The sequence below is a fragment of the Onychomys torridus genome, chromosome 1, assembly GCF_903995425.1.
Source record: "Onychomys torridus chromosome 1, mOncTor1.1, whole genome shotgun sequence".
Lineage (NCBI taxonomy): Eukaryota > Metazoa > Chordata > Mammalia > Rodentia > Cricetidae > Onychomys > Onychomys torridus.
Window position 1 is genome coordinate 65,051,127 of NC_050443.1, and position 24,545 is coordinate 65,075,671.

General features: G+C 37.4%; 1 pseudogene; it reads right to left on the minus strand.

The window, feature by feature from the left end:
- Positions 1-753: 753 nt before the first annotated feature.
- Positions 754-24,545, minus strand: part of LOC118572297 — a 36,164-nt pseudogene continuing 12,372 nt past the window's right edge.

Sequence of the window (24,545 nt, forward strand, 5' to 3'; positions counted from 1 at the left end):
TAGAAAACATATAGGGGGGAACTGGAGAAAAGCAGGGAGGGGAAACTGCTTGGTATGTAAAATAAACAAAAAATTTAATAAGAAAAAACAGAAAAATGAACAGTAGCACCTAGTTTTATAACTTAATCAGTACTATTTTTGCCTCTTCTTTTTCTCTAATCCTAGCTCCTATTAATATTCAAGTAGACTATTCCCTATGATACCTATGGAACACTTCAAGACAAACCCTTTTCTTGTCCATAAAATGTTAAAATAAGCTTACAGAATGATCAAGGACTAGAGGGTTTTAAATGATTATGTGGTCATAGACTACACTGTAGTTATTAACCTTATATCATATTTAGAAAACTGAATAGAAACACTTAATTTTGTAATTTAATCAGTGCTACTTTTGTTTCTTCTCTATTTCTAATCTATGCTCCTGTTAATATAAAGTAAAAGGATCTCCCTGTTTAGATCACTAAATAGACCATCTAGGCTATATGACCTTAAGATTTCATATAATGCCCCAACATTTTAGCATAGAACTTAATGAAAGGCCGGTGGTACTTCAAATGTGACAGCAGAATCAGGCTGATCACAAGGTTTAATCCATAGAATTGAGGTCCAGGTCATTTGTTAAAACTTTATTATGCATCTTATTTTCTTCATTTTGCATACAGAAACTTTATATTTTGACACAATATTTGATGAGTAGAAAGCAGCATTATAATCTTTTATATTTGTTTGCAGTTGCAAATAACATAGATAAATTTAATGAATACATTCAGCATTAGCATTTGTGACTCTGAACTTGTGAAAAGAATTTACCTTTGGTCTTAACAAAATAATATAGCACTTGGGGGCAAAGATGCAAAGAAATAGCCCTGCACTGGAGGCTAAGATGGAGAAGACCTCTACAGCCACCAGAGCCTTGCCTTTGGTGCTTTGGTAGACAGCTAGAAAAGTGACCCAAACACTGCAGAACACCAGCATGCTGAACGTAAGGAACTTCGTTTCATTGAATGTGTCAGGCAGATTCCTGGCCAGGAAAGCTATAGTGAAACTTGCCAGGGCAAGAGAGCCCAAGTATCCCAGGACACAGTAGAAGGAAATCACTGAACCTTTGCTGCAAACAATGACGATGTGGCCATGTTCCATGTGTACATCAGCATCCACAAATGGAGGAGAAGTTCCTATCCAGATCCCACAGAGAAGCACTTGAATCATGGTGCACATGGGGATGATAAAGTTAGGTGCCCCTGAAACCAGCAGTGACCTCATTCTTTTATCTGGAACAGTGACTTTGAATGCCAGTACTACAGTAATAGTCTTTGCCAAGACAGTAGAGGTGGCTACAGTGAATACAATTGCAAATGTAGTCTGCTGCATTACACAGGTGATTGTATGTGGATGGCCAATGTAGAGCAAAGGACAGAGAAAGCAAAAGTTGAGGGAGATGAGTAGAACATAGCTGAGAGCTCTGTTATTGGCCTTGACAATGGGAGTGTCTTTGTGCTTCAAGAACACACCAAATACAACAGCTGTGAGAGCAGAGAAGCACAGAGCCAAGCAGACCAGAGATATTCCCAAAGGATCTTCATATGCCAGAAATGTCACAACTTTTTTGAGGCAGTGAGTTTGATATGTGTTGGCATACTGATCATATGGACACTTGACACATTCATCCATGTCTAGTATAAGAAAGGTTATCAGTTTTAATTTTTTCTATTTTTTATGTATAAAATATGCAAAATATTAATGCATTGGAAAGCTATAGCTAAATTAGCCTTACCACTTGTGGTCTATGGAAATCTAAATATGGTTGATTCATAAGGTTTCATCCCAATTTCAAAGGTTATCATTTTTATGAAAGCCTTTGTTCATATTTATCTTACACACTCATAAATTTCCTAGTGGTTTTCAAAAACAATAATGTTCTCTCATATAATACTTATATTTATGCAACAACATACCTTGGATTAGATTATTCATGGCAATACACTTTTGTTAGTCATGATTTTGTGTAGTATGCAAAACAAAAATTAGAATGAGCTGCTTCCATGTATTTTATGGTATATCAGCCACAAATTTGGTCCCACATTAATGGTCTCATGTGGCTCCTTGAACATACAAACACCACCCACTTTATGTCTTTGAAAAGAATCTACAACAAACATTTTATTTATGTAGTGTAATACCTACATAATCCTAAATATTTGTCCCTATAAATACAAATAAGTATTGTCCTTACTCCAGATCAGGGAAACTTATCTTGGAACAGACAGACACCACTAGCAAAAAACACAACCAATGAAAATCTAGAGTTATGGAGTCTATTCCAATGGATACATCTACAATACTACTCTGTCACTTAAGGCTCATAGGAATTTGCAGGAAAGCTGGTTGGAAAGCTTACAAGAGCTGCTTCACAGAATTTTATGTGAATCTGTGTTTCCTAGGAGCATCACAAGCAACATCCCCAATGTCTTGCCAATCCACCTGCTTAAACATGAGCTGAACAAGGACAAAAGCAATAGTCATGACAAAGATGGTGGGAAAAAGACCATCAGACCATAGCTCTGGAATCTATGGAATAGATTATCTTCTTCAGAGAAATGCATCCTAACTGATTATCTTTGAATAACAAAATGGTCAGCCCTGAAAACATAAAAGATATATCACACATACTGAACAGGTTGTACAAAGAAGTATATGTATATATATGTATATATATATAATATTTTTATGTGATATCAATTAATAAGAAAATAGGCCATGAATTTTAATGTGAGGGAGGAGGCATGTGTGGCAGTTTTTGGAGGAATGATAGGGAAAGGAATATTAAGTAACTGCATTATAATATCAAAAATAAAAATGAAGCAAACAAAAGCATTGATAATATCAGAGAGGGCAGAGACAACATAAACAAATTACCACCTAATTTCTCTGCATGTTATATCATCACCTTTGGCTTATGTTTCAAATGTACAAATTTTGGTAGGGTATATTTTTTGCCAGTTTTACTAATTTCTATAAGATCTAACAGCCCAAGTCTCATGACAGTTTAGTGTCATTGAGAAACTTCATGGTCGAGATAATGTTCCATATATAAAGGACATAATTTTGAAAGTCAGTACTGGATGGGGCTGAGGATATCCTTCCAGCCATATGTTTGTAATTTACACAGCAGTACATTCAGTTTTCTTTCAGTTGCACTGAGCCAACAAGTCATATTGAGAAGTGATGGTGACTTCCCAGTGCTGAGTCTCTTCATTGAAAGATGTAGATTCTTTTTCAGCTTTTACATTCTCTCTGGTTTTTCTGAACAATGTTATCTAAACTGTTAAATCTAAGTCTTCATATACTTGAACTTTTTCTATCCAATTCAAATTTATTATGTGTTATAAAATATTGTATTTTAAAGCTTTAAAAATACACATGAGAAGAACAAGGGGAATTTAATCTAACTCTGTTTAGTTTCTTGTATTTGACCAACACGAAAGTATTTAAACAAACTTTTAATTAAATTTGATATATAGTCAATAGAATCATTTGAATAGATATACTTTTATTAATTTCTTTTCATTGTCTTATTCTATTCAAGTGGTTTATCTTCTTGAATTTTCATTGGGTTCTGAAATCAAATATGTTTAATATTCAGTGTAATTCTTAAAATATGTCATTCATCTTCACAATCTTTGTGTTCAAATCATATGAAACCATATACAGTTTGGTCTTATTCTTTAATAAGACTTTGAGTTAATATTTTAGCTGTTTTTCATCACTCCAACCACAATTTATTCCCTCCTTCAATTACCCCATATACTAATTGTAACATTATTTCCAGTATTTCTATGAAATTCAATATAGATACTACCACATATTGAATTAAAAAATCCTCCACTCATTTTTGTTATGATAATTAGAATAAAACATTTAATTTAGAGTTTAATATGTTGGCCTCCTAATTCATCTGTGACCTAGAATACTACTTAAAATGAAACCTACTGATGATTATATTCACCTACCTTAGCAGACAATATAAAAACACACGTTTCTAAAACATGATACAACACTACTGAGTGTCCACTTCTTGTTAGAGACATTGGGGGACACTTGGAAAATATGGATGTTATGGGAGTTTAAATGTGATTAGTCTCTGTAATCTCATGGAGAGTGTCACTTTTGGGAAGTGTGGTTTTCTTGTTGGAGCAGGTGTGGTCTTGTTGGAGGAAGTATGTCTCCTTTGATCAGGCTCAGTGGGACATCCAGTTCACTTCCTTTTGCCTTTAGGTCAAGATGTAGACTTCTCAGCTCCTTGTCCAGTACCATGTCCTTATCCAGCACCATGTCTACCTGAATGCCACCATGTCCAACCATGATGATAATGGACTAAACCTCTGAACTGTAAGCCACTCCAATTGAATTTTTTCCTTTACAGGATTTTCCATGGTCATTGTGTCTCTTCATAGCAATAGAAACCCTAAGTAAGACAGAAGTTGGTCGCAGGGACTGAGGAACTGATGTAAAAAGCCTGACCATACTTTTGTTTGAAGGAATATCAATTTGGGACTGTAGATTAGAAATGCAGTAGAATGCTTTCAGTGCTGCTTAATGGACAGCATGGAAGACAGTGGTGATGAGTGTCATTTGATGAACTGTGGCAGCCTGGCTCAAAGGGTTTCAAAAGAATATTAATATAGGGCTGGAGATCATTTTTTTTGTGATATTTTGGTGAAGAATGAAGTGGCTTTATGCCCTTGTCTGAAGAGTCTGCCTGAGGCTAAATTGAAGAGTTTTGGATTAATTCTATTGGCAGAGGAAATCTCAACATATCCAAATATTGAGAAAATAGCACAAAGAGCCCCACAAAACTACCATGTGTGGTTATTAGTGTTAACTCTACTGAAGATTTATAATGAAAAGGAGCAGCTTAGCAAGGTAAAATATAAAATGTACTCCATTATCAAAGGTTGATACATATCTGAGCTTTTAGATCAGCATGGTCCACAGATTCAGTTTCAAGATAGCCAAGCTCAGGCTGTGAAGGATACAATTGAAAATAGAATATTGGTGGAGCTGTAAATGAACAAGGGGACCATGCTCCAGCCCCAGCAAGTAGCAGAACTTAGCAGCTTTGGTCATGTTGTTCTGTTTTTTAAGGATAGAAGAAAGGTATTATGGAAATTTCCTCAATGATTAAGGACTGTTTCTGAGGCCAGGCATGTGTCAGGGGTGTCCCTGAATGGAGGCCCAGAGAGGCCATTGTATGAACCTTTGAAGGTGAAGCCTGGATTGCTTTGTAAACCCCAAGATGTCAGAGATGCCAGAACCTTCTAAGGAGAGCTGCTAACAGGTACTGAAATTAGTCTGAGAGAGAAGTGTGTTGCTTTCAACAAAGCTGAAAGGTTTTGGGGTTCTGAAGAGTGTTTTGACATCAGACATGGAGATACAAAATTTGGAACTTCCCCAGCTTGTATTTGGTTTTGTGTTAGTCAAGTATTTTACTATGCTCCCTTCCCTATATTTTAGAATAATAATGTATATCCTATGTTAGTATATGTTGGAAGTATGTGATTTATTTTTATTTTTATTTTTTTTTTCATTTTTTTATTAAGGAATTTTCTATTCACCATACATACTACCCACAGATCCCACCTCCTCCCTCTGCCCACCCCTCAGCCCTCCCTCCCAAGCCATCCCCTATCCCCACATCCTCAAAATCAAGGTCTCCCATGGGGAGTCCACCAGTGTGGCTGGTCATCTCTTCATGTCTTCCTATGGCATAACCATATCTGAATGGAATGGCAGAAGTCATAAAGTCAGCACAGCTACTTGACAAAGATACAGCAAATCTGAGCCACATGATGGCTGCCATGCCACCTTTGGTTTTCATCTCCATCTGCTACATACTTGGGGCACTTTTAGTATTGGTACAACTTGAGGATATTGGGTTGATGGAAAATTTCTTATCAATCATTTATGCCTTCTCCCAGGAATGCTGCTTCTAAGCTTACCTAGGAAAGTCCTGAACATACTACCCCCACCCCCAACTTTGAGGGAGGTATCCTTATCTACATGAAGGTCGTCCTTATGCTTTGGAGGTTGTGACACATAAACAAGCCAGAAGTCTCTTTATGAGGCTATGAGACATTCTTGAAACATCTGTCCCTGTACTTACACCGGAACAAGATATTCAAAACAAAGTAAATTCAAAAATATCAACAAGATTTGGTTGGCTAGAGAAATTTCCCACAGTTCATATTACAATGCTCTTCTCACTGTACACTCAAACAATTATGTGGCATACAACTCTGCCCTACATAGAGAGATATTGATGAGAAAAGTGTAGAGTGGAAAGATGATGAAAGTATGAGATGTTAGGACCTCCCTCTCTTAGAAGTTAGCTCATGTAGAGACACTATAATGTCATATGACCAAGAAACAACAGAATACCAGGATTAGACCTATAGGTAAATTCTATAAAGATATAAATGTGAACATTGAGTGTATTATGCCAGATTTGAATAATAACTGCAGCAACTTTAGCTTGAAGATTTTTTCCTGGCCACTCTGACCATTAATAATACATTGCTTGAGACATGGCAAAATGCCCAGGGTGATTGAAGATTTTGTTTTAGTCTAGTGTCCTTGAAGCAACCAAAGCAACCAGCCTGAGCACAGGCTGTAATATGCCTCTAGATTGTAAAAAAATGGGTTATAGGATTAATGAGTAAGAATGGTAACTATGTTTATTAATGATGTCAAAAATTGAGGGAAATGATTGGAAATGATGATGTATGATGTTCTGTCATAGTTTATTAATGATGACTAAAAGATGAGCAAAAGGAAGTGTCCAAAACCAAAAATGATATGATCTATGTTTTGTAACATCATGAACGTATCCCTGCTCACTAAATTCTGTATAAATAAAGAAACACTCTGGCTGCTAGTCAGTCAGGCTGCAAGATTCTCCCGACTACTATGGCCTGGCCAACTCCTTACACCCTCTGTAGGACTGATCTACTGCCAGGGATGGCTCCTGGCATTCCTATCATGATCTTGACATCCCCCACCCACAGAATCCCTCCTCTCTCCCATCAACTGGATGCCTGGAGCTTAGTATGGCCCCTGGCTGTGGATCCCTACATCTGCCTCCATCAGTCACTGGATAAAGGGTCTATGATGACAGTTAGGGTATTCACTAGACTGGTCATCCAAGTAGACCAGTCCAGGTACCCCCTCAAACACTGCCAGCAGTCCAAGATGGGGTCATCCCTGTGGATTCCTGAGAGCTTCCCCAGCACCCTGCCTCCTCCTACTCCCATGGTATCTTCATCTATCACAGTATCTCCTTCCCTGCTCTCCTATTCCATCTCTGCTCCAGCTTGACCCTCCCATTTCCCTATGTTCTCACCACCATTACTTGCCCACTGCCACGCCACCAACCCCCAGACTGCTCATGCATATTTTTATAGGGGATTATAATTAAGAGATGGCATGAATCTCAGAAGAGACTTTGTACTTTTAAAATAGTTGAGACTGTGATAGATTGTGGGGATTTTTGAAGTTTGATTAAATGTATTTTGCATTATAATATTGTTAGAAGATTATGGGGGCCAGAGAGTAGAATGTGGTAGTTTGATTGTAATTCGGCCCCATAATCTCATAGGGAGTAGCATTATTAGGAGTTATGGCTTTATTGGATTGGTGAGTCCTTGTTGGAGGAAATGTGCCACTGTGGGAGATGAGCTTTGAAGGTCTCGTTTATCAGGTCCAGTATGATACCCAGTTCATTTTCTGTTGCCTTTAGATCAAGTTGTAAAATTCCCAGCTCTTTCTCCATCACCATGTCTGCCTAATGCCACCATGTCCCACCATGGTGATATTGGATTAAACTTCTGAACTGTAAGCCACCCCAGTTAAATGTTTTCCTTTATAAGAGTTTCCACGGTCATGGTACCTCTTTACAATATTAGAAACTGTAACTAAGACAGATGTATAGCTTTCATATCTTCAATATAATTGAAAAATATAAAATTTATTATAATAAGCTGAATCTAAAATATAGATTAGGTGTAGAGGAAATATTTAGTACCCCAAAGAAATATCTAAGAGAAAAGACTAATTCACTTGTTCTGGAGTGATGAGACCAAAGTGTTGTTCATGAAGAAGACAGTATATTATTCCAAATAGTAGGGTTATTAACTATTTCAAGTTTGTAACAATACTTATCTTTTCCTATCCCCTCAAAGGACTCTTTGAGAACTATATAAATATGTTAGATAAATAATCTTTTGATTATTTTGGTAAATTATATTCTTACTTGTCATGTTTGAAATTTCATTTTCTGGACAGGGGTTACAATCAAAACAGCAGACAGCATTTCCCTGCTGAGGGGATTTTCTGAATCCTGGACTGCAAGGCCTACTGCATATCGAGGGTGGAGTCTGTGGAAAATCAGATACATTTTTGAATTAAAGAGCTTAACATACTTGACAAAACCAACAGTGATTCACAGTATGTATCCACTGAAAAATCTCCCTTTACACCTATGTATCATATTATAAAGCATAATTTCAGTACCTTCTCATGCTTCTCTTTTCCTCCAGATCCAGTTTCACAGTTTTCTCCCTGGTGCTGCACCAGAACACCAGTTTCAGCCTTCCCTCCTCCTACCCACATCCCTCATGGGTCTCATAGACCATTACTTCTTAACCTGCCTTTCTTCACTCATCCCCATATCACAGTCCCTAAGTCTAGAAGTTAGGACCTTCTTCAACAGATGCCCCACCTGCCAGAAAACCAGGTGGGCTGATGGCAGGCCTTCTGTTTCTCTGTTCCCCTACATATAATCATGCATTCTCATCCCTAGTGCTGCCACAGAATGTCATCTGCAGCCTTCCCTCACCTCTACCCACACCTCCTGAGAGTCCAACAAGCTATTCCTTCTTAAACTCCCTCCCCCAACTCATTACTGAACCCTAGCCTTCAATTCTAGTAGGAATGTCCTGCTAATTCAATGCTACCCTTCCCAAATCAACAAGTAGGTTGAAAACAGATGCATAACCTCTTCCTAATTCTCTTGAGATACAATCTTTTTAGTCTCATTCCCAGCTCTGTAGCTAGAAACTTGCTGTGTTCTCCCTTTCCTGTCTGATACTATCCTCAATGGACCACAAAGACCTTCTCCTCAAACTTACCTTTTCTCAACTCATTCCAGTTACCCAAAAAAACACCAGCAGGTATTTCCTGTGAACAAAGTGGCTGAACAGGCCAGGAAACACACAGATAACACACAGACATCACATGCTGAAGATCCAGAGAGGCAACAGAAACCAAGGAACAAAACACCAGCCAACAAAGACATATCCAAACATTAGCACTAAGAATTTTAAGAACCCAAAACCCAGATGCCAGGATGCCAGCATAAAAAAATCAATCAACAACAGCCAGGACAATGTGTCTTCATTAGAGCCTAGCTATCTTACCTCAGCAGGCCCTGAATATTTAAACGTATCTGAAAGTACACGAAAAATACCTCAAAATTGAGTTTTGAATTTGATAGAGGTCCCTAAATAGGAAATTAATGAATTCCTTAAAGAAACACGGAAAAGCAAAAGCAGACAGTGTAAGGAATTATATAAAACATTTTAAGACCTGATAATGGAAATAGAATCAAGAAAAATACCCCAAACTGCGGAAATTCTCAAAATGAAACATTTAGGAACTAGACATGAAATATAGGGGAAAGCTTCACTAGCAGAATATAAAAGATGGGTAAGAGAATATAAGGCATTGAAGATATGATAGAAAAAATGGTACATATATGAAAGAAATTGTTAAATCTGAAAAAATCCTGATATTAAACACCCAGGATATTGCAAACATTATGAAGATCAAGCCTAAGGATAATAGAGAAAGAGGAAGGAAAAGAAACCCAGCTCAAGGGCCCAGACAATATTTTCTACAATATCATAGAAGAAAATTTTCCTTATGTAAAGAAACACATGACTACAAAGGTATGAGAAGCACAGAGAACACCAAATGGATTGAACTAGAGAAGATAGTGTCTTTGCCACATAACAGTAGAATTACTAAGCATACAGAACAAAGAAAGAATATTAAAATTGGCAAGGAAAAGACCAATTAACATATAAAGACAGGCCTATTAGAATTATACTCAGTAATGGAGAGATGGCTCAGAGGTTAAGAGTACTGACTGCTCTTCCAGAGGTCCTGAGTTCAATTCCCAGCAACCACATGGCGACTCACAACCATCTGTAATGAGTTCTGGTGCCCTCTTCTGTATACATAATAAATAAATAAATCTTAAAAAAAAAGAATTATACTCAACTTCTCAATGAATCTCGGAGAGACAGAAGGTCCCAGACAGAGACCACCTATGCCACCCAGACTACTATACCATTCAAAAAACTTTCACTGTTCATCAATGGAGAGAATAATATATTCCATAAAGGAGTCAAATTTAATCAATATCTATCTACAAATTCAGTTGTACAGAAGATGCTAGAAGGAAAAATCCTAACTAAAGAGGGTAAAAACACAAATCAAATCATAGAAAAGAATTTCTCACCTGAAAAATTAAAAGAATCTCTCTCTCTCTCTCTCTCTCTCTCCAGCAGTTTTCTTTCACCTCAGGACAATAACATGAATCAATAGTCATTGGTAATAGATATCACAAAATCAGTCATCGCAATTCTCTAATTAAAAAGACACAGACTAACAAATTGACTGTCTAAACAGCATCCATGCTTCTGATGCAACCAAGAAATACCCCCAAACATTGAGAATACACATAACCTCAGGGTGAAGACTTCGGAAAAGATAATCTAAGAAAATGTACTTAACACTGAAGAAGGCACAGCTATTTTAATATCTAATGAAATAAACTTCAAACAAAAACTAATAAAAAGAAGTAGAGAGATATAATACATACTCAAAAGATGAAAAAACCTAACAAGTTGACATTTCCATTCTTAACATCTATCACACAAACACCAGGGCATCCAGGTTTGTAAAAGAAACACCACTACAGCTTAAAACATACATTGGTTCTCTCAGATGGACAGTGGAAGACTTCAACACTTCACTCTCACTAATCGATGGTTTCCAGACAAAATTTAACAGTGAAATACTGGAGCTAAGAGATATCATAAACCAAATGGACCTAATTGTTATTTCGAGACCAGTTCACACTAACACAAAAGATTAATTCTATACTCTGCACCTTATGGAACTTTCTCCAAAATTGTCCACATATTCAGACAAAACAAAACAAAACAAAACAAAACAAAAACCAAGTCTTAACAGATAGAAGAAAATTGAAATAACTCCATGTATTCTATTAGGTCACCAGATATTAAATCTGAATATCACCATCATCAACAACAGAAAAAACAGAAAGCCTACAAACTAAGGAAGCCTGCACAACAGTCTACTAAATGAAAAAGGAGTCAAGACAGGAATCAGGAAAGAAATCAGAGGTTTCATAGAATTCAATGAAATTGAATATACAGCAGATCCTGTGTGACACTATAAAAGTGCAGCCAAGAGGAAAGTTCCTCCAGTAAGTGTCTTCATAAAGAAATTGGAGAGATCTCATACCATTAACATCACAGCACAGCTGAAAGCTCTATATCACAATGATAAAAATCACACCTGATGTCTAATTTCTTGAGTTCTTTATATGTTCTGGATATTAGTCCTCTGTTAGATGTGGGGTTGGTGAAGACCTTTACCCATTCTGTAGACATCAAAATGCCCAACAGTCCAATTAAGAAATGTGTTATAGAACTAAACAGAGAATTCTCCTCAGAGGAAGTTCAAATGGCTGAAAGACATTTAAGGAATTGCCCAACCTCCCTAATTATCCAGGAAATGCAAATCAAAATGACTCTGAGATCCCACTTTACACCTGTCAGGATGGCTAAGATCAAAAACACTGAAGACAACTTATGCTGGAGAGGATGTAGAGCAAGGGGGAACTCTTCTCCACTGCTGGTGGTAATGCAAGCTTGTCCAGCCACTTTGGAAATCAATATGGCGCTTCCTTAGAAAACTGGGAATCCATCTCCCCCAAGACCCAGCTATAGCACTCTAGGGCATATACCCAAGGAATGCTCAGCTATATTCATAGCAGCATTGTTTGTAATAGCCAGAACCTAGAAACAACCTAGATGCCCTTCAATTGAAGACTGGATAAAGAAAATATGGTACATATACACAATGGAATACTACTTAGCAGAGAAAAAATGACGTCATGAGGTTTGCAGGCAAATGGATGGATCTAGAAAAAATCATCCTGAGTGAGGTAACCCAGACTCAGGAGGACAAACATGGTATGTCCTCACTCATAGGAGGATACTAGATGTAAAACAAAGATGACTAGACTGCTATTCACAACTCCAGGGAGGCTACCTAGAAAAAAGGACCCTAAGAAAGTCACAGGGATTGCCCAGTGACAGAGAAATGGATGAGATCTACATCAACAACCTGGGTGTGAGTGAGGTTAACGGAGGGCAAGGACTGAGGGAAAGAAAGCTTAGGGGAGCAGGAGATCCCAGCTGGATCAAGAACAGAAAAGGAGAACAAGGAATAACAGACCATGATAAATGAAGACCACATGAGAATAGGAAGAAGCAAAGTGCTAGAGAAGTCCCCAGAAATCCACAATGATACCTCCCCTGTAGACTACTGGCAATGGTTGAGAGAAAGCCTGATCTGACCTAGTCTGGTGGTTGGATGGCCAAATACCCTAACTGCCGTGCTAGAACTGTCATCCAATAACTGATGGAAGTGGATTCAGAGATCCTCAGTCAGGACCCAGGTGGCGCTCCAGGAGTCCAATTGGCGAGGAAGAGGAGGGATTATATGAGTGAGAATTGTTGAGACTAAGATTGGAAAAAGCACAGGGACAAATACCCAAACTAACAGAAACACATGAACTATGAATCAAACGCTATGGAGCCCCCAACTAGATCAGGCCCTCTGGATAAGTAAGCCAATTGAATAGCTTGAACTGTTTGGGAGGCACCCAGGCTGTGGGACCTGGACCTGTCCTTAGTGCATGAGCTGGCTGTTTGAAACCTGGGGCTTACACAAAGACACTTTGCTCAGGCTGGAAGGAGGGCACTGTACCTGCCTGTACTGAAACTTCCAGGTTAAGCTGTATCCCCAGGGAAGTCTTTACCCTGGAGGAGATGGGAATGATGGGGAGGGGCTGGGCAGAAGATTGTGGTTAGGGGTGGGAGGGGAGAGGACAGGGGAACCCATGGCTGATATGTAAAATTAAATTAAATTAAAAAAATAAAAACAAAAAACAAAGAACAACAAAACAAAAACAAACTAAAAATCACTCCTGAGTAGTAGATGGCAGCAGATATTCAAAGTGAAGGCTGAAATATATAAAATAGGAACAAAGAGAACAATGCAAAGTATCAATGAAACAAAGAGCTGGTCTTTGAGAAAGTCCATTAAGATGGACATAGAAAGAATAATAAAATTAACAAAATTTTAAAAAAAATTAAAAAAATAAGGCCATATCCACAGAGTGTGAGGGAATCCAGAAAATCATAAGTACATATCTTGAAATCATGTCCTCCACAGGACATACTTTAATAACCTGTCCTCCATCAAAATGGAAAATCTAAAAGAAATGGGCAATTCACTCAACAGATACTGCTTACTAAAGTTAAATCAAGATCAGTTTAACAATGTAAACAAACCATAATCCCCAGTGAAATAAAAGCAGTTATTAAAATACTTCTAGCCAAAAACAGAGAAAAAATCCAAGCCAAATGAACAAATCCAAACCAAAAACAAACAAAGAAACAAACAAAAAAACTATCAACCAAATGAAAAAACTCTAGCAATCAAACAGTACAAAACAAAACAAAGAAACAAATTCTTGGCCACGTAGTTTCATCATAGAATTCTAACAGACTGTCAAAGAGTTAACTCTAATCTTCCCCAAATTATTCTACAAAATTGGAACAGAAGGAGCAATGCCCAATTCATGAGTCCACAGTTTGTCTCATATCAAAACCAAATAAAGACTCTATAAAAAAAGAGAATTACAGATCAATTGTCTTTATAAAAATAGATTAAAAATACTCAATAAAATAGATTTAAGCCAAATCTAAGAACATATGAAAAAGATCATCTACCATCACCAAGCAGGCTTCATCCAGGAGAGGAACAGATGTTTCAACATAGGAAAATCAGTAACTATAATCCACTATATGAATATACTGAAAGAAATAAAACCATATGTGTATCTCAATAAATGCACAAAAGGCCTTTGACAATATCCAATATTGCATTGTGATAAAAAATCTGAAGTGATTAGCCATATAAGGGCCATACATAAAGATATTAAAGGTTATTTACAGTATGCAAATTGACATCATAAAAATAAATAGAAAGGAATTGAAAACTCTTTCTCTAAAATCAGTAACAAGACAAGGTTGCCCACTTTCCCCATATCTATTAAAAATAGTACTTGAAGTTTTATCTATGACAGTCAGATAATTGAAATTGATCAAGGTGATACAAAGTATCATTAATTGCAGGGGATATGATAGTATGCCTAAATGACATTAAAAATATTGACCAGGGAACTTCTACAGCTGATAAACATTTTCAGCAATGTGGCTAGACACAATATTAATTAAAAATATCAACTTCCCATCTATGTACAAATGACAAACAAAAAGAAGTCAGGGAAATACCACTTTTCCTAAAACCATCAAATAACATAAAACATCTTGAGTAAACTCTAAGCAAGTGAGGGAAATATTTCTATGATAAAAGCTTCAGTCTTTGGAGAAAGAAATTGAAGAAGTAATAAAAAGATGGAAAGATCTTCCATGTTCATGGATTTGTAGGGTTATCATAGTAAACATCGTAATCCTCCAAGAGCAATCTACAGATTCATTGCAGTACCCATAATAATTCCAATACAGTTCTTTACTGACCTTGAAAGGACAATTCACAACTTCATATGGACAAATAATAACCTCAAAAGAGCAAAAACAATCCTGAACAGTAAAAGGGCTGCTGGAAGTATCACCATCCCTGGTTTTAAGTTGTACTACAGAGGTGTAATAATTAAAACCACATGACATTATCATTAGAACAGACATATTGATCAATCGAATTTAATTGAAGACCAGATATAAGTTCAGATATGTATAGACACCTGAATTTTAACACACTGGAAAAAAGACATCATCTTCAACAAATGATGTTGGTCAAACTAGATGTCTTTATGTAGCAGAATGCAAATACACCCATATTTATCATTCTGCAACGCCTCTAGTTCAAGTGAATCAAAGAAAAGACCTCAACAAAAAAACCAGATAAAATGAACATTAAGGAGGGGAAAGTGGGAAATAGCCTTGAATGCATTGGCACATGAATTGACTTTCTGAACAGAACACCAATATTGCAGACACTAAGCCTGTCAATTAATAAATGGGACTTTATGAAACTGAAAAGCTATGTAAGGAAAAGTACATCATGAACTGGACAGAAAGGCAGTCTACAGAATGAAAAATATCTTTACCAAATCCACATTTGATAGAGGACTAGTATCTGAAGTACAGAAGGAATACAAGAGACTCAAGTAATCAATTAATAAAAAAAAACAAATAATCCAATTAAAAAATGGGAACAGATCTACACAGGAGATTCTCAGGGAAGAATCACAAATAGCTGAGAAACACTTGGAGAAATGTTCAACGTCTTTAGCCATCAGAGAAATACCAAACAAACTGCTTTGAAATTCCATTCTACACCTGGCAGATTGGCTAAGTTTTATAACACAAATGGTATTTCTTGCTGGTGAGGATGTGGAATAAGAAGATATTGGTTCCATTGCTGGGGAGAGTGCTAATTGTATATCCAGCATGGATATCAAAATGTCAGTTTCTCAGAAATATGACAATAAGTATCTGTAGACCCAGCAATACCATTTTTCAGCATATAACTTAAGAACACATACTACAACGAGGACACTTGATCAGCTTCATTCATTGAAGATTTGTTCATGATAATCACACTAGAAACAATCTATATGTCCCTCAGCAGAATAATGGATAAAGATATGTAGTATACTTATGCAATGGAATATTACTTAGGTCTTAAAAGAAATGATGTTATGAAATTTGCAGGCCCATGGATGGAACTACAAAAACAAACAACCATTCTGAGTGAGGTAACACAGACCAAAAAAGATAAATATGGCATTTATTCACTTATCAGTTAATATTAACCTTTAAAATCATGATAACCAGGCTATATTCTATAGACCCTGAGAACATAGGTAGCAAGGTCTCATGAGAGGGCACAGGGATCTCCCTGGGAGTGGGAAGTAGAATAGATTTTATCTCTAGACAGGAGCAGGGCGCGAACAAGAGTGGGAAAATAAGGTAGGAGGAGATAGGGTGGAGGTATAGAGTTAATGAATAGACACTTGGAATTGGGGGGACTTTTGGGGAGTGTTGTGGAATCCTAGAGCAATGGAAACTTACTGGAATCTATAAGGGTGATTCTAATGAGGACTCCTAGTAATGGAAGATAAAGTGTCCCAAATAACCATCTCTTGTAGTAAAGCTAGGTTTCCAGTTGTAGAACTATGTTACATTCAGTTGAATCATTGCGTAAGGTGATGCCACTGAAATCTCCAATGAAGGCTGTTGCTAAGACAAAATGTTGCTCTCTGCAAACTGACAGTGGGTCCTCCTTGTGGAGGATAACATGCATTACAATGCCTTGACAATGGATAAGTCAAGGTACTATCTACATGGAGCCCTCATCTCTACATTCTACACTGTTTGGTGCAGAAGTCAGTTTTCAAGCTACTAAAAGATAAATGTGGGCACCAACACAGCCACAAAACCTTTGACCTAAAATATGTCCTGCCAACAAAATATGCTAGGGCTATGGTGGCACATAACTCTTGGGAGTGGACAACCAATGTCTCAGTTGACCAATAGTCAACTCCATGAGAAGAAATTCATACCCAACATTGCTAGGATAACCATGAAGCAGAGACTCGATAGCTCAGAGTCCAATACCAGTGGGTCTAAAAGCAAACATCAATAACATGATTCTGAATGATGTTCTGCTATATTCACAGATCAGTGCCATAACCAATTCTCAGAGAAGCTTCCTCCAGCAAAAGATGGGAACAGATTTAGAAACCTAGAGCCCCATATTATGTGGAGAGTCTAAGTTTGAGATCTCCATTTGAGTTCAAGGAATCCTGTAGAAGAGGAGGTGGAAAAATTGTAAGAGCCAGAGGAGACAGAGGACACCAGGAGAACAAGGTCATCTGAATCAACTAAGTAAGGCATTTATGAGTTCACAGATGCTGAAGCAGCAAGCACAGAGCCTAAGCAACTGGTCTAGATTAAAGTTTTAGGTTAGAATTTTGTGAGACCCCTGTGAGAAAAAGTGCGTCTCTGACTCTTGTGCCTACTCATGGATCTTTTCTTTCTGTTGTCTTGCCATGTCCAACTTCAATATGGTAGTTTTTCCTTCATTTTATTATATTTTATTTTGTTATGATTGGTCATTATCTCTAAGAAGCCTGTTTTTTTTTCTACTGAGAAACAGAAAGAGAGTATATCTGGAGGGGAGAAAGAGGAGGGAGAAACTGGAAGGAGCAGAGGAAGTGTAAACTACAGTCAGCATATATTGTATGAGAAGTCTCCACCTTCAATAGAAGAAAAATAGAACAAAATTTCATTGTTTATTAAGTTAAATATTATGAATGTATGAGATTTATATATTATCAGTTGAGAGAGAGAGAGAGAGAGAGAGAGAGAGAGAGAGAGAGAGAGAGAGAGAGAGAATCTAGAAAGTGGAAAGTGAATGGGTAATAAGTGTTAAAGTGTTTTATCCCATGTTGGAGCATAAGCAGACCATTTAATTTTAGGTATTTAGATGTTAAACATTAGAATTAAGAACAAATTACCTGTCTAAGACCTGTAGCCCATTCTATAATTTCATCAGACATATACAATTGTTGGTAATTTGTAAAACGTCCAGAAAACTTTCCTATTTTCACCTTAAGTCCAAAATTTGATGGAAAGTCCATGATGTAGAAAATGTCATACTCTGCATCTAGTTTTACTTTCTGGTTCATTTTCACAAGGTCTCCAGCAGGATTTACAAATTGTATGCTCTTCAGTAAAGAGAACATCTAAAACACATTTGTCATTTTAGTTTAAACTGGGCCTACACATTATGCCAGAAATAGAATGTTTATAATGATTCCAATTTTCATTATCCTTTTCTAAAATGTAACTGTTACATAAGTACTCAGTTATTCAAAAGAAGCTCAATGTACATGTATAGATTCAATAAGCTTGAAAAATACAATTTTCTAACTGGAGTTTATGCCTTAACACATGCACACCTGAAATATATGCTTGAAGAGTAGTGACACATTCAGTACTTCTTTCTACTAACAGGGTTATTTGACCATAACCTAGGGAATTGAGATCCTTAATGGGCCAAATAGTGGTAAAACTACTTGATATTATTTTGTGTCTCTTCATTACATTGATCAGCATCTTTTTGATCACAAAAAGACAAGTCATTTTTCTATTACCATTTAATGATTTCATGAGAATATATTTTTATTTAAATGTTACAAAACATGATGTGTGTGTGTGTGTGTGTTTGTGTGTGTGTGTGTGTGTGTGTGTGTGTGTGTGTGTGTGTGTGTGTGTGGTTGAAACATCTGAGAAAAATTTCTTGACTTAGATTGTAAAATGCTGACTTGGGTACCAGTGTTGGCTGCATCATCATTTATGACACTAACATGATATACCTCACATGCAGTACTAGGGTACAGGCACAAATGCATTTAGGAAAAAGATTCTTTATTTACATGGTTTTAGATCTCATGGTTTCCTTTAAGAACATCATCTGTATAACATACATGCTATTCAGTGTAAGACACACTACCTTCCAGGGGTCAAATTCCAGTTTCTTCCCAGCATTATTGGAGCATGTGTCTACTTGTGGCAGAAGCACCTCATGGAGTGAGTGGGCCACAGCAAACACAGCATTATATAAGTTATAAGTTGTATCACTCATGGACATTCCAGATGGTGTCCTAAATAACCATTTCAGTAGGGTTTCTGTTGAATAATACTTCAGATTTTTACAATTAGATGATGGTAAAGAACACTTAAAATAAGTCCACCACAGTTTTGCAAGAGAAATTTCATTACTGTAGTTTGAAGGGTGCACTGTCTGCAGAAATTGTTTAAAACCAGATACTTCAGAATGCTGATGTGAAAAAATGAGAGTCCCATGCGGGGAGTTAAGCAAGAAATCTCCTCCTATTGTGATCATATCTAATTGTGACACACTGACCCAGATTCTCCGAATGTTTAGAGATTGCCATAGGATAAAGTTCTACTTTAGATGAGATTCTTTGTCTCCATTAACGATCACAACCTTTGCTGATGATGTCATGATCTGGTTATAATACTTATTCATCATTTTAAAGTATAATGTTATATCTGTTGAGATTATAGTCACAAATGCTAAACAGACAATGTTTCTTTGCATCTCTCCTCTCCATTCAGAAAGAAATTGAATTCCATGGTCATCATCTGAAATGACCATTCCCACCCAGTTCCATTTGAAGTGAGCCACAAGGGACATCATGGCTAGTGCTAGAGATGTGTCCTTGGGAGATATCTGGTAGAGATTAGGAAATTCTTCATGGACATTCAGGAGAGATTGAAAATGACCATAGTAAAGCTGGAAGACATAGAATATAAGCAGCAATATGAGGATGATGCAATGCATAACACTCAGTCTAAGATCTAAGTGAGCTAAGCAAATGTGGGGAGAATTAGAAAGTATGAATCTTCATCTAATTGTTACAATCATATCTAAATTCTTGTGATTATCTAAATATGTAAAGATAAACTAAGTTTTCAGGTAAAACATTTCACAGTTCTCTCATGCCCTTTTGTGCTAAATTTATGTTTGCCACAGAAAGTTTTTGAGTATTTATGATTTATGGATCAGAATTTACCCACACACAGTCCTAGCCTTTCAATTGCACAATTGGTATCCAGAAAGTTAACTTGAAGGGAAAAAGTAATTCATTTAAAGTAATCCACTCTGTCTTACCTCTGGAGTTCTGGAGGTGTACAGGAGTGGCACAATAATGGTAGATTTTCGCCACAATGGTCCTGTAAGTACAATTAAGTATCTTCTCTGTTTTGTACAGTAGTAGTTAGGAAAATTTTCACTTCTTCTTGAGGACAAAAGAGATTTTACATATATAATGGACTGATCACAGTTAATGTCAACTAGCAGAGAAATATTTGGTAAAATATGAGGATTCCTGTTGATTTCTTCCATGGCAAAATAAAGAGAGAATATCAAGTGGACGTTCTTTGGTGTCAACCTGAAAACAGAGCACACTACTCAGGAGAGATTAGGTTCCAAACATGCTAATCTTAATCATACCCAGTGTGGGTTCTGCACTGGATTATCTTCTTGGCCCAGGGTTCTGATGACTTGCACAGGTCCTATTGTTGTGGCATGTTAGGAAATGAAACATGGAAAGAATATGAAAATTCTCAATGGATTTTTTTTTATTTTTATTTTTTTGAGGGGATATTGTCTATCAATGGGATTTTGTCACTTTTAATTTTCCTACATTTTCACTCTGTTTTCTATGAACACTGTGATTAACTGTATGCATTTCATGGAACAGAAAAGAAGTCCTGACCAATACTAGATCAGCTCATACATTTGTAATATAATTATAATACTTTCATTATGTAGAAAATAATTTGGTATTATCTGCTCTCTAGATAGCTATACTTTTTTTCATAGAGGCAGTACCTGCCAATGTCATGACATTGTTATGGATATGAAGAATATGTGTCTTTCTTTCTGTGTCAGTATTTCTGAAAGTTCTAGTGGAGCGATAAATAATGCAAATATTATAAAAATTATTACTTTTTATTCTTGCTTCCACACAGTTTTCTACTTTTCATTTTCTATTTGAGGCAATGAAATATTGGATTATGTAAGGTTACTTATAACTACAACTTCTACCTGAGAGGAATGAATTCCTTTCACTTCACAAGGACCCTTCGGTTGTACTGATGCATATCATCCTATACACTTAGGTGGGTATCACAGAACTGGATCTAGGTACTACTAGGTTCAGATATGTTCTGTAATGTCATAATCCTCTAATATATTCACTTGAGGTTTTGTCTTTCATTTAACATATTTTAACTGGTTATAACTGCTTTGATATAATTATATACAGTTTGATAATCCTATTTAACCATAATATATCATTTCAGTATTTCATGTATGAGTGTTTTTGCTTTTGCTTAGTGTTCTGACTTTCTGTCCTGCTTTGTGACTATAGTACATATTCAAATAACTGGGCATGGTTTGTGTCTGTGAATTTGGTACCAAATTACTGAACCATCAATGTTCCCTCTACTTTTCTACTTGAGTAACTCTTTTCTGCCATGACTTCTTCCTTTATCTCCTACAATTATCCCTTTTTTTCAGAAAGGCCTGAAGTTATTTAATATATTCTAGGTCCTTGCCATTCTGCTCTGGAGATTTATATGGGTTGTTAAAAGTGAGTTCTTCAGTTAACCCACTGCTATTACTGTTCTGTGAATGTTTAATATGTCAAACAATTTAGGGCATTGTTTGTAAATTAGTTGTTTTTCTTCTGGAATGAATTGTCAGTTTTATATGGAAAGAAAGAAAAACCCAGGATAGCTTAAACAACCATAAATAATGTGATAACTCCTAGGGACATCACTATCCCTGATCTTACATTGTACTACATAGCTGTTGTATTAAAAACAGCATGATATTGGCACAAAACAGACATTTTGGTCAATAGAATGTAATTGAAGACCCACACATAAGCACATAGACTTATGGGCAACTGATTTTTGATAAAATATACACTGGGAAAAATAGAAAGCATCTTCATAAAATGGTGCCAGCCAAACTGGACAGCTGAATAAAGAACATAAATTTATCTACACCTAAAAATAACTCCTAGTAGATAAAAGACCTCAACTTAAGACAAGATACACTAAATATAATGAAATAGAAAATAGGGGAACAGTCTTGAAGTCATTGGTACAGCAAAAGTGTTTTTGAACACAACACTGGCAGCTCAGGAATCCAAACAACAATAAATTAGTTGAATCTCATGACACTGAAAAGCCTTTTGTATGGAAAGAACACCATGATTCAGATGGAGTGAGAGGCAACAACAGGGAAAAACTTCTTTTCTGGGTGGGCAGGCAACTAAGCTTCCAAGAACAACAACATCTAAACTATAGAAAGCAAGCAAACAAACAAACAAAAGACCAATGGACATCACAAGAAAAATAACCTAATTAAAAATGTGGTACAGAGAAGAGACACTCTGCTGGACTAGAGGCCATTCTTCCTGCCAGAACTCTAGGTAGGCCACCCATGCTTGGACTGCCTCCAATCTCTCAGTGCCTGCCCACTCTAGTGTCAATTGCTCCTCTCCTCCATGTCACCATATCCTGGCCTACAACTCCAACAAAGGCACCTTCTTGACTAGAAGCCATGCTGGCCTCTAGAACTCCAGGTAGACCATCTTTCTGTGGATCACCCACACTCTCTCAGTGCCCAAATACCCTATTCCCTATACCTCTTCCCTCCTCCTCATCATATCCCAGCTCCCAATTCAGGCACAGGTCCCCTCTTTGACCAGAGGCCATGGCAGGCACCAAAGCTCTAGGTAGAGTGCCTGTCTGGGAATACCCCTCACTCTATTGATTACACCCATAATTCCCAAACCCACACCATTCCTTATTGCCTTGTTTCAACCCCCAGTGCAGTCAGAGATACCCTGCTGGCCAGTCACACTGGTAAGGAGACTAGGAAGGAAACAGAAAGCAAGGAAAAAAAATACCTACCCAACCACGACAAACTCAGATGTTGGCACCTAGGCCTATAATCACCCCAAAGCCAGATGCATATTTACCAGCATAAGAATACAATCAACAACATCCAAAGTAATATATCACTGCCAGAGCCCATCTATCCTACTACAGCAAACTCTGAATATTCTAACACAGCCGATGCACAAGAAAATGTCCTTAAAACCAACTTTATTAAGATGAAAGAAGTACTTAAACAGGAAATTAATAAGTCCTCTAAAGTAAGACAAGGAAAAAAAAACAGTTCAAGGAAATGAATCAAATGGTTCAAGATCTGAAAATGGAAACAATAAAGAAAACACAATCTGTGGGAATCCTGGAAACGGAAAAACTAGGTAAGCAAATAGAAACTTCACATAGATGCATCAACATTATATTTCACAAGAGGTGAACAGGAGAATATTAGGAGTTAAAGATATGATGGAAGAAATGAGTAAGTCAGTCAAAGAAAATGTTAGATTGAAAAAATTCGTGAAACAAACCATTGAGGAAATATGGGGGCAGACACTAAAAAGACTAAACCTGAGTTCTGCTTAGGTGGGAGCTAGCCAGCCAGGCCCCTCAAGGCTTTCCTGGTGGGAAGACATATATGGACTCAGCTGCAGTTCTGCTCAAGTAGGGGCTAACCAGTTGGGGCACTCATGGCCCTGGAATGCACGAAGAAATCCATGACCCCCATGTAGTTATGTTTAGGTGGGTGCTAGCCAGCTGGAGCCCTCACAGTCCCCAATTGATAGGAAGATATCATTGGTCTTCTCTTTACCTAGTGGTACTACACAGGTATACAGCATTATGATCAGCAAATATGTGGTGGAGAAATGGGAGAGAAAGGGGGCTGAATGGTTCATGTGCTGTGGAAAGAGACAGGAAGGAAGAAATGAAGGCACCAAGAAGTATGCTGATGGGGGCTCTGCTGGGGAACCACCAGGGAACATGGTGATGTCTGGGCAAAGTTACTGCCAAGAGCCATGTCTGTGTCCCTGGTCCTATAGCAGCCAAGGTCTGAGTTTATGTCCATGGCTCCTGTTGCAAACAAGGGCCATGCAGTTGTCCAGGGTTTGATCAGCCACCTGGTATTATATTGTTTCCTAAGGGCCACGCTGCAGCAGGGGCCATAAAAATCTTATGGACATATAATACTACCCCGCATTATGGTGATGTCTGGACAGAGGTTCATCTGGGGGCCATGTTTGGGTCCATGACCTTCCTGCAACAAGGGTCTGTGTTGCTGTCCATGGCTCCAGTTGCCATCAGGGACCATGCTGATTTCAGTGGTCAGGGCTGCACCTGTGGCCATGTTGTTCTTTAGGGGTGGAGGCCATCATGATTTCAATAGCCTTTGCTACTGTCTGGGGCCATGGTCACTACACATGGGCTACTGCTGAGGACTAGGTCTGGGTCTGTGGCCCTAACACATCCAAGGTTTGTGTTGAAGTCTGTTGTTATGCAATAGTTTTATTGTACACTGTGAAAATGTCTTTGCCAAGGCACCTACTGATTATACTAATAAAGAGCTGAATGGCTGATAGCTAG